Source organism: Pseudorca crassidens, chromosome 13 (assembly GCF_039906515.1).
Source record: "Pseudorca crassidens isolate mPseCra1 chromosome 13, mPseCra1.hap1, whole genome shotgun sequence".
NCBI classification, from domain to species: Eukaryota; Metazoa; Chordata; class Mammalia; order Artiodactyla; family Delphinidae; genus Pseudorca; species Pseudorca crassidens.
Window position 1 is genome coordinate 951,080 of NC_090308.1, and position 11,229 is coordinate 962,308.

General features: G+C 44.3%; 1 pseudogene; it reads left to right on the forward strand.

Moving 5' to 3' along the window:
* Positions 1 to 250: 250 nt before the first annotated feature.
* Positions 251 to 10,836, forward strand: LOC137205107 (vacuolar protein sorting-associated protein VTA1 homolog; annotated as a pseudogene).
* Positions 10,837 to 11,229: the final 393 nt, after the last annotated feature.

An 11,229-nucleotide genomic window follows, 5' to 3' on the forward strand; every position in this document is an offset into this window, starting at 1 on the left:
CTCCCTCGTGTTTATCCATGTGAATGAACTAGGCTGCAGAATGAACAAAGGTAGTGTGCCTGTAATCTCTCCCAGGCAAATTGTAGAGGTTTAACAGAACGCCAATATTGAACTCATTAATCAAGTACGATTAAGAAATTCTTAGCTTCTTTTGATAAGACAGTTTTATCCATTGCACTGTAACAGCCACTCACCATTGCCCCCGTGGCTGAATCTTAAACAGCATGAGGGCGTTTCTCTTTCAAGTGCGATGCGCTACCTGACTGCTCCTGGGTGTATCTTCATGAGGGATTGGGTATGTTTTATAAAATTAAGGTATTTGACTTCATCTACAGGATGTTTCGTATTGTGAGCCTGACTAAGCATGTTGCGAGCATATCATCAACTTTAATAGATTTTCTTTCTTTTTACTTAATTGTTTTGAATTTTATTTTTTATACAATAGGTTCTTATTACTTGTCTATTTTATACATATTAGTGGATATATGTCAATCCCAATCTCCCAATTAATTTTTATTTTATATTAGGATACAGTTAATTTACAATGTTGTGTTGGTTTCCGGGGTACAACAAAATTACATTTTCTATATTTAACTAATCATGTGTTTTTAGTCATAAGAGTTATGATTTGTTTAGTGTAAATATATAGGCACAGGAAATATATAACTTTTAAAAATACAGTATTGCTCACTTCAAACCCCATAATAACAATGAGAAAGATTATGCCTGTTTTACTCATGATTTTGCCCCAGGGCCTGACTCAGCAGATCCCAGTAAGTACTTGTTGAATAGAGAATGAGTGACATATAAAAGCAGTCACCTGGGATGATGAAACTCCATAATAAGACACAGTGCGTGCTTGCTCCCTTGTTACCGACTCCCTTGCTCCCTTGTACCGACTTACAGGTACGCTGTGTAAGGTAAGAACTATTCTATTACTAGTGATGGAGCAAACTACAGCTACTATGAGGGCAAAAATGTGGGGGGGATTTACAGAGTCACATGGACCCAAAAACATTGAAAAGTGTCCGTTTTAATCAGCTGTGTTATTTTAGGAATTTATCCATTTCATCTAAATATTCAAATTTATTAAACCATAAATTGTCTATACCAGTGTTTTAGACATTTGTTGCTGTTCCTTTCTGGTAGAGGTAATTTTGTCCTTCTTTCTTTTTCTCTCATTCTGTGTTTCTGGGGCTTTACATTTTTGTTGTTGCTGTTTAGTCTTTTCAGAGTAACAGTTTCTGATTTTGTAACTACTCTCTTGTGTGTGTTTTCTTTTCCATTTCATACTATTTGCTCTGATTTTTAAAACCTCCTTTCTTTTGCTGTTTTTTTAAAGTTTAGTTTGTTCTCCTTTTCTATAAAATTCTTCAATTGTATAGTTAAATCATTGAGTTTGTCATTTTTCTTTCCTAAAATAAACTTTCCTAAAATTTACTTTCTAGCACAGCAGTAGCTACGTCCCACAAATTTTCTTATACCAATTTCATTATCACCCAGTTTAAAATATTATGTTCTATTCTATTCTATTCCATTTTTATATTCTATTAATATAACTAACAGAATAATTAATAATATGGTCACTTTCACAGGTTCCAGGTAGACATGAATTTGGGGGAGTGGGTGGTGCCCTGCTCAACCCAGTACAATCTCCAAGTATTTGAGGATTTTCCAGGTATCTTGGTTACTTTTTTCTAGTTTAATTCCACTGTGGTCTGAGAGCATATTTTGTATGCTTTTTATTATTTTAAAATTGTTCAACTGTGGAGCAGAAGGCAGTGGCCCCTGGAGTGATGAGCCCCACCCCCCACAGTATAAAAGCAGGCAGTGTCGTCTGGGGTGGCTGACTACTGCCATTTACATGCTATGCACATTGGAATGAAGATTGTTAGTAAAGCTCTTAAATGTGAATTTTTATCAAAAGCGAATGGATCAGTTCAAAGCTCTTAAGAAACAGCTGAGTGGTAATAAAATTGTTACTCAAGAAGTAGCTGGTTCTGTCCATTTGGAGAATTATGCTCTGAAATGTTTTTGTGTGCAGACAATGAAGATAGCACCGGTTGTTTTCACAAGATCAAGTCCGTCTATCCTGCAAATCCTTAATAGCTGTCATGACAGTCTTTGGAGAACTCACTGATGACAGTGTGAAACATAGAAAATATACAAGGTGGGGTGACATATGTCCATACTTTTTTAAAGCATAGGGAGACGCCTCAAGGAAGACCTGTTAGAATTGGAAAGATACTGATGTTGAAGAACATGAAGGTGGGGCCGCCCTCTACCCACTTGACCCACTTGAATCAGAACCATCTTCATCTTCAACTGAGGACTCAGAGAGCACGCCCCCAGGCAGCTGTTCTGGAACAGAGCCCTCTCCGTGCACACGCCCCGGCGGATACAGCGGCAGCAGTGCCTCGCAGCACAGGTGAATCGGGTACTGTCCTACCTAGGCTACGGGTTCATCTGGCCATATATTCACAGTTTCCACGGCGGGGATACTGTTCTAACACCAGAGGACGTGGCTCGAGCTCAGATGCACGGCAGGCGTGCTGGCTGGCGGTGCACAGCAATGCGAACGTTCAGCCCTGCTGCGCAGAGCCTTCAGAGGCCCTCAAGTTACTGTCTGCAGGCAGAGAGTGAAGCCTTTGTACAGCAGAGCCGTGTAACTTTGGCCTGCGGAGCCAACGATCGGTTACTCAATCTTCAGCCGATCGCAGCACGGTTCTAAGGAGGACTTCATTTCTACTGACTCTGACAATGAAATCTGCATGCAGACTCTGTTGATGCAGCTTCGATCAGTTTCCACTGCCATTAGTGGACCCAACAATCTCTGGGGATGTAGGGCTGCTGCAAGCTGGGTCCTAAAAATGCCCGCTGCACCCTGCTTCAAAAAAATGAGAGCACATACAAATTACATGTTGGGAATAAGCTTTGCACCTTAATTTGCATACATTAAGAGAATTTGTTCAAATTTATAATGTTCGGATGAACATACTATTACTTTGCTATAAAATCCTAAATTTAATTTGTAATAAAGATTGTTGAACTATTCTAGCTTACCAGCCGTTGGACTATTCATATTACAGGGTGAATATGAAAGAGATTATGTTAAACTTTGATTTATATTCACGTAAAACATAGTTGTATTAAAAGTTTAAACTTTCATGGAAGGAAATTTAACAAGACAAGGGGGCAGATTCACGTTTAGACTTAAGAATGCTGTTGGTTCTCAGCTGCTTCTTTTATCCACTGAAGCTTGAGGTGAATTACTTCATAGGCGGTTTGACTGCATGTACCAGAGAGTGAACAGAGGACATTATAGTAATACCTGGAATCTTGGCGTTTTATGTTAGGTTCTCCTCTGACGCCATGTGGATTCCGCAGAGCATGACTATGAATCGTGTAGATGATCATGAGTTTAGATTTTTAGCTGTTAATTTACACGTAATGATGGGAATTGTGGACCTACTGTGTCACCTGCATTTGTGCAACGTAAAAATATAAACAAGGATTCTTTTGTATATATAAAAAAATTCAGTTGTGTTTTATGAGCCAAAATGTGGTTTATTTTGGTGAATGTTCCAGGTGAGTTAAGAAGAATGTATCTGCAGTTATTGTTGGATAGAATACTCTATAAATGCCAGTTAGGTCAAGTTGATTAATAGTTTTGGTCAGGTCAAACCTCTCCTTTATGATTTTCTGTCTTCTTGATCTATCAGTTACTGAAAGTGGAGAATTAAAGTCTCCAGTTATAATAGTGAGTCTCTCTATCTCTCCACATCCAATTCTATCAGTTTTTGCCACACATATTTTGCCGCTCTGTTGTTACATGCATACATTTTAAGTGTTGTATGTCTTCTTGGAAATTAACTCTTTTACCATGATTTAATGTCCTTTTTTATCCTCAACAATTTTTCTTGTGAAGTTTTTTTTTTTCTTTTAAATTTGTGTAGCTAATCCAGCTTTCTTTTGGATAGTGTTACCGTGGGTGTATCTTTCTCCATCCCTTTATTTTTAATCTGTGGAAGTTTATGTTTTTAAAGTGGATTTCTTGTAGACAACATAATAGTTGAGTCTTGTTTTATCATCCACTCTTGAGTTCTCTGTATTTTAACACATATTTAGATCATTCGCATCTAAAGTGATAACTGATATAGTTGGATTAATATCTGCCATGTTTGTAACTATTTTCTATTCATTTTCTTCTACCTTTTCTGCCTTCTCTGGTTTTAATTGAGCACTTTATGATTTTATTTTATCTCCTCTCTTAGCATATTATTTATACATTTTTAATAAACATTTTTAGTTGTCTTAGAGTTTGCAATACGAATTTTCAGTGGATGTAAGTCCACCTTCAAATACCACTTTCCTACTTCACAAATAATGTATGTACCTCATTATAAATTATTCCCAATATCTCCCTCCTGTCATTTATTCCCTTTATCCACATAATATTAATTCCCAATACATTGTTACTACCGTTATTTTAAACAAACTGCTTCTTTTAGATCAATTAAAATATGAAAAATAAAGGATTTCATTTTACCTTAATTTATTCTTCCTCCAATGCTCTTCCTTTTTCAGAAAGATCCAAATTTCTGTCCTGTATCAATTCCTTCCTCCCTTAAAGAATGTATGTAAAGTGTACTTCAACATATTTTATTAAAAAAAATCAAGTCCAGTTCCTGCGTATGGGTTCTATGCGGTGACATTTAGGAGAGAGAGATTCACACAACCACCCTGGAGAGGACCACTGGGAACCTAAGGAAATGGGTAAACAGTTAGTGTATCAAGTCCATGCTATTTCTTCAAGTAAAGATTGGTTCATACAGTGGAGTATTTCTGCGTGGCTCTGAAATATATCTGTGTTAAACAGATGCTTGTAGGATGTTTGAAATTGTGGAACTCTTCTTGTTTTCATGTAAGGAAGCGTCACCTTAGAAATGGTGTTGACGTGAATGCAGAAACTATTTAAACTGTAAGAAATTCATGGGAGTGCATAACATACTTTGAGATTCTGATTCAGTCCACCTAATTTTAATTATTATCTTGCAATGAATAAATTAAAACCATATGATTTAGTCATGTTTGTAAAATGCTCTTATTTTGAATGTTTTGATTAATCATTTGGTAATAACCCCCCCGCTTTTAAAGTTTAAATGTCAAACATGGATGTCAAATGAGTAATGTAAAAGGTTTGACATATACATTAGCCATATGTAATATTCGGAAACATCTTATTAGACTTTCCTCAGTGGGCTCCTGTCCTGAGAGGCTCAGGATGGTTTCAATTATCTGTTGAAGAGCTCAAGTCTATAGAATATTAAACTATGATGAAACGGAAAGAATATTTTCAGGCAGCTACAGACACAACCCTGCCTGTCGGGATGAAAGTCTGGGAATGAGTCATCTAGAAGGGGAGGTGTGATCACATTTCCTCTGTGAGGAGGCCGTGTCTGCAAGGCTGATTGCACAACCTGGACGGCCCTCTCACCCCTGGCCTGAGAGGCCCTGGGTCACATGCTGGGTCGAGACCATTGGGCAGGGAAGCGCTACAGATGTCCTGGCAGGACAGACAGATCTCCCCAGCCACGTGGAGCCTGCACCTCCTGGGGAATCCCTGGTGTGGCTACTTTTGCTTCTGAGAAGGCTGTCTACATCTGAAAGCCTTGTGTATACACTCCAGCTGGGGGGCTGCAACCAGCCCTACTCCTGGCGGACAATGCCTTCGAGTATCAGGTGATCTCTGGAGACTGAGGATAGCGCCACTTTCATTCAAGCGTTTGGGAGTAAATGGCTTAAATAAGGTAGTGAAAGGCTGTGAAAAGTCAAGGAACCGTAACCAAGATGGCACCATGAATTCCTGCTTTCAATCCCCACCCCCGGCCCGAGCAGTGAGGATTTAGAAAAAGTACATAATGAAACTGAGTGGAACAAAGGAAGCAGTCAGAGTCGGGCTCTTTTTCTTAATCAATATATATATATTTGAAGTATAGTTGATTTACAATGTGCTAATTTCTGCTGTACAGCAACGTGATTCAGTTATTCTTTTTTTTAAATGTTCTTTTCCATTACGGTTTATCATAGGATATTGAATATAGTTCCCTGTACTCTATAGAAGGACCTTGTTGTTTATCCATTCCATATATAGAAGCTTACATCTGCTGACCCCAACCTCCCACTCCATCCCTCCCCAGGCCCCTCCCTCTTGGCAAAGGTCTGTGATTTTGTTTCTGCTTCGTAGATGAGTTCATTTGTGTCATGCTTTAGATTCCACATATAAGTGATAACCTATGGTATCAGAGTCAGGCTTAGAACTTTCAAAATCAGACCTGGTCCCAGGAGAGGTCCCACTGCTGGTGAGAGGGTGACGCAGGACATGGGGACCCGGGACCCCCAGTATCAGGCTGCCCACAGGACCAGAGGGAAGGCAAGGGGTGAGTGAGGGGCACAGGTCACAGGTTTCCTACTGATGGGGCATCTTCCTTCCCTCTGCATGTTCTTCCACCACCTCGTCTAAACATTTGCCCCCAAAGCACAAATAATCTCAGCACCACCCTTGCTGCGCTCCGTCTTCAGCAGTTACCCCAACACATGACACGGCTAAGAATTCCCAGGACACCGCTCCCGGCAGTGAGTGCGAGAAGGGCCCTCTCGCCAGTCTCTGGGACCAGGCAGATGTGCCCCAGAGGAATTAGCTGTGAACTGAGTTTCCAGGGATAAGAACGTGGTAATAGGTGAATAAGCCTGGGAGACAGGACAGGAACTCTGGAGAGAAGAGATAGCACATGGAAGACACAGAGAGAGAAAGATCCTGGTGGATGTGCCCCCCGAGTGGTACCACTGAAGCACTGAAGACAAAGGTGGACGTGCTGGCTGGTGGCAGATGCCTAAATGCTTCCTAAGAAAGCCGGGGTTCACCTGCCGGCCAGTGAACAGCCATTCCAGGTGTAAAGAATCAGAAGACAGCAGATCTACTTTGAATGAGGTCTGTTTTAGATTGATAAGTAAATTCTGGTTCTAGTGTGGGTGGGGCAGACTTGAAAATGTGAGATCATGAAAAGTCAGGATTGTAATGCCATCACCAGCTCCTGACCCCCGCTCTTTACCTGTAGACGCCCTTATCACTCACACTCACCTGTAGATGCTCTCCATGCCTCATGGTCACCTGGCACCTGGGACGCTGACCAAGGCTCTCCTTGAAGGGCTAGTTTGTGACATGTGGTTCACACACAAGGTTGCAATTCTTTTGGTTCAAGAGTCTGAGCTTTGTGGGGAGACAGATCTGCCCTTGACAATGGTTTTATATCTCCCCAGCTGCGTGGTCTCCGTCATTGGGCTAATGTCTTGAAACTTCAGTCTTCTTATATATAAAATTTGAATAATAACACTCAGTCCTTAGATTGCTGTGAGGGTTCAGTGTACAGTCCGTGGAAAGCGTTGACAGTGTTGAGGAGTTATCTGCGAGAGGGACGAGGGGCCCTCTTGGGGGAGCTCGGAGGATGAGGTCACAGGTCATCGGGGTCAGAGGGCGACCTGAGAGACTCCTGCTGCCGAACCTGTCCCAGAAGATGCGAGGGGGCTTTGGGGGAGATGGAAACAGTGTCTTCTTTCTGAGGTGAATCCCAGGCACCAGGAAACTCTGGTTAAGGACATTTAGTTTGTGCCTGGAAACACGGAGCTCAGAAGAGAGTCTGGGTCTGGACCTGTGAATCTGGAAGAACATAAGTGAGGCTGAGGTCATGGGAACCCACCAGGTTTTGTAGGAGGAACAGGGAGTGGGGAGAGGAAGGGGCTGAGGATAGACCCTGGGGACCCACGCGCATGGCCTCTGGGGGCTGGACAGCAACCGGGGGTGGGGGGGACATGGGCCCCCAGGGTAAGGACACCCCCAGGGGCTGTTTCGTCAGCACACGGCCCTCAGATCCGAGTCCACCGCCCGCCTCTGGTACCCGCTCCTCGGAATTCAATGGGATTCAGCCGACTGTGGTGAATTAGCTGTTTGTGATTGTTTTGGAGCTCAGCAGAGCCTATCAGGCTAGTAGTTAGAGGCACATCCTCATCTGGCCCGCAAAATCCAAACCCATCTCACCACTGGCCGTTCAGTTGTATTTGTTTTTTTGTTTGGATATTTAGAATTTTATTTTATTTTTTATACAGCGGTTCTTATTAGTCATCCATTTTATACATATTAGTGTATACATGTGAATCCCGATCTCCCAATTCAGTGGTATTTGTTTTCTACTTTAGGTATTGGAGGAAAGAGCTGTGATTATGTGAATTGAGTACCCAGCTTGCAGCTTGATAAAATTAGCAGCCCCGTCATTCTGTTGTCACTTTATCGGTGTGCTTTGCTCTTCTCTTGCCCATTTTCCTTTCTTTTTTCTATCACAGCCCAGTAATCTGAGAATCGTGAGAAGAAGCTGTTTAAAAGTCACCCAGCTTTTGCATGGTTTGAATCAAATAAACAGTGCTGTCCAGATGGGGAAACTAACATCTTGAAAACTGAAGGATCTCATCCAGCTTCTAGAAAAGGCGAGTCACCTCTGGGGCTGTCAAGTGAAGAGCCGCAGTGAAGTTGCCGGGAGGAAGCAGAAGTCCGTCCTTTCCGGTCCCATAAAGACGGTGCTCTCTGTGGGAATTCCTATTACCGAAGTCCACGAGTCCGCGTGCACTGCCCACAGCTGGGTCATGAGGCGGCTCCCTCCGAGCTGGAGCACAGGAGGCAGCCCTTCATCTGCCACTTGATGTCACACGGATGTCCCTCAGCAACAGAGGAGGGGTGGGAGCTGGGGGTGTGTCCAATCACAGATCGCGCACGGCGGTGTGACGACGCAGGTACGTGTGTGCAGACATGTGCGTGCACAGACGTACGAACATACAGACACACACGTATGCCCATGCACCACGCTAGCATCACAAAGCCTGGTATCAAAATGGCAGCCCTGACTGATAGAACTATTGCCTAATCTTTCTGCATCTCATCCTCCTAAATTTTACAATAATTGTGAACTGGTCTCTAAAGCTTTTCCTAGCCCTACCTGGAAATGGCACACAGCTCACGGCTCCCACCCTGCCTCCCACTGCCAGGCCCTCTTCCCCACCCTCACGCCGAGGAGGGCGGCCCCAGCCCCGCGTGTCCTGCTCGGCATGGCCTGTCTCCGTGGCTTTGCTCACGGGGTGCACAGGGGGCTCCTCCTTCCCTCAGGGCCTGGCCCCTCTTCGCCCCCCTAGAATCATGCCCCCGCAGGTGCTGGGTGCTGGCCTGACACGTGGTGTTCATGGTGACCTGGAGGCTGAGACGCCCAATTTCTGCTCCCTTCAGGGCCGAACTGCTTGATTTGGGGGACAGTCCGCAGAAACTGACTGGGGTGCACACAAGGGTACTCGCCAATTACAAAGGCAAGGAAGGATGAGCGTGGGATGGTCTGTACTTCGTTTTCCCATTTTATGTACAATACACCTATTACTTACTTACAGTAGACTTACTATTGGGACACTTAACTGTGCTCATTTCAGACAGTTAATGCTCGGATATGGGACATGGTTTCCAATGTTCCACAGGCTGTAAAGGGAGCGTCTCTCCTGCACCTGTGCCTGCCCGCCCCCTCAGAAGCAAGCTCTGTCCTGTGCATCTCCTGCACAACCCTGGAAATACCCAATCCCAGGTTACTTTTGCTTTTCAAGGCAGTGTGGTGAAGGATGCTTTAATTCAGGTAGCTGTTTCTGTGTCTTGGATTAAACAAATAACACAGGAAATAATCAAATATCAGGAAAGTTTATCTGATTCAGAATGAGGCTCCCAGATCCTAAGTTGGAACCTTGGAAGGAAGAATGGAAGTCGCCCCGTGTGACTCTGATGACACTGCCCTTGGCCCGTCTTCCCAGAGCAAGAAGCAGCCCACACTCAAGAAGCAGCTGCTCTGTGCTGGGCTGGATGCTAGGCCTTCAAAGAACGTAAGCCTCTGTCACTCGTGAGTCTGGAGTTTGTAGACCAGGAGAACAAACAAAAAGTGTTTCTTTTTTACAAAAGTTATTTGTATACCTTTTGAATAGGTCAGGTGTGCTTTACTGCCATCATGGGATTTTTATTCTTATGTTGCTCTGTACCCTGTAGTCAAAAGAAAATTATAAAAACACACATGCCATACAAGAAAGTTATTGGGAGTAAAAACACTTGTTGTGGAAGGCTTTGTGGCATGCAGGTAAGTCAGGGGTGTTTCTAAAGGGTTATTTGCTATCGGGGTGACTTGGCCGGACAGGCAGTAGCATGAGGGCTGCTCGTTTTGAAGGAATGACACTTACACGGAGGTCAGTGAGCTGGAGGTGGGTTTAGTCCTCATGCGCCGTTGTTGCTTTGCAGGCTCAGAAACCCAAAGGCCGGGAAGAGCTGGTGTGGGAGGAGGGTGGGCAGGGAGGGGGCCGAGGGACCGCGTGGTGGCCTGTGCAGCTGCCCGTGGGATCCCGAGGGGACTCAGCCACGGGGCCACTCCCAGTCCAAGAATTCACTTCCCTTGGAAGCTAAACATGTTGAAACTGTGTTAAAGGTCTGAAATCAGATGATTACTGAATGACAGCCCTGTTCTGTGTTTATCTCGGTGGTGCCCTGAGTCACAGCCGTGTCAGAGCTCCGATGAGTCACAATGTTATGAACAGGCATCGTCCGACTAGTTTTGCAAACCGAGTTCGCGTCCCTTAGCACCTTCTGCGTCCTCCTTCCCAGCGGCTTCTGCTCTGTGATGCGCTGCTCGGCGGGGGTCGCATCTGTCTGTCCCTGTGTGCCCTCAGGCCCACGCGGTGCTGGGCGTGCAGTGGGCCAGCAGTGGGACGTGAGGCCAGGAAGTCACAAGTGGATGAGTGTCTAGAAAACCCCGGGCCACGTCCTTACTAGTGGCATCAGTGACAGTTTTGACAGCACTAGGTTTTAGTGGTGATCGTGCTTCTCTTCTTGAAAAGCAGGTGCAATCACAGTGGACGTACGTCATCTCTGCATCCTTTCCCAGGAGACTGACCATGAAGGCTGTAGCTGAACCTCAGTCTCCACTCTCTGGGCTGATTGCTCCCTACGTTTTTCTAGGAAGGAACAGGGAGAACCTTAGCTGTCTCTGCCTCAGGAAGTCAGAAGTTATAACTGGCTTTAAAGATGCTAATGGAGCACGACCGGCTGATCGATGCCCAAGGCCCAGCGTCTCCGCCCCACGGGAGGAAAGTGGTCAGAACATGTTC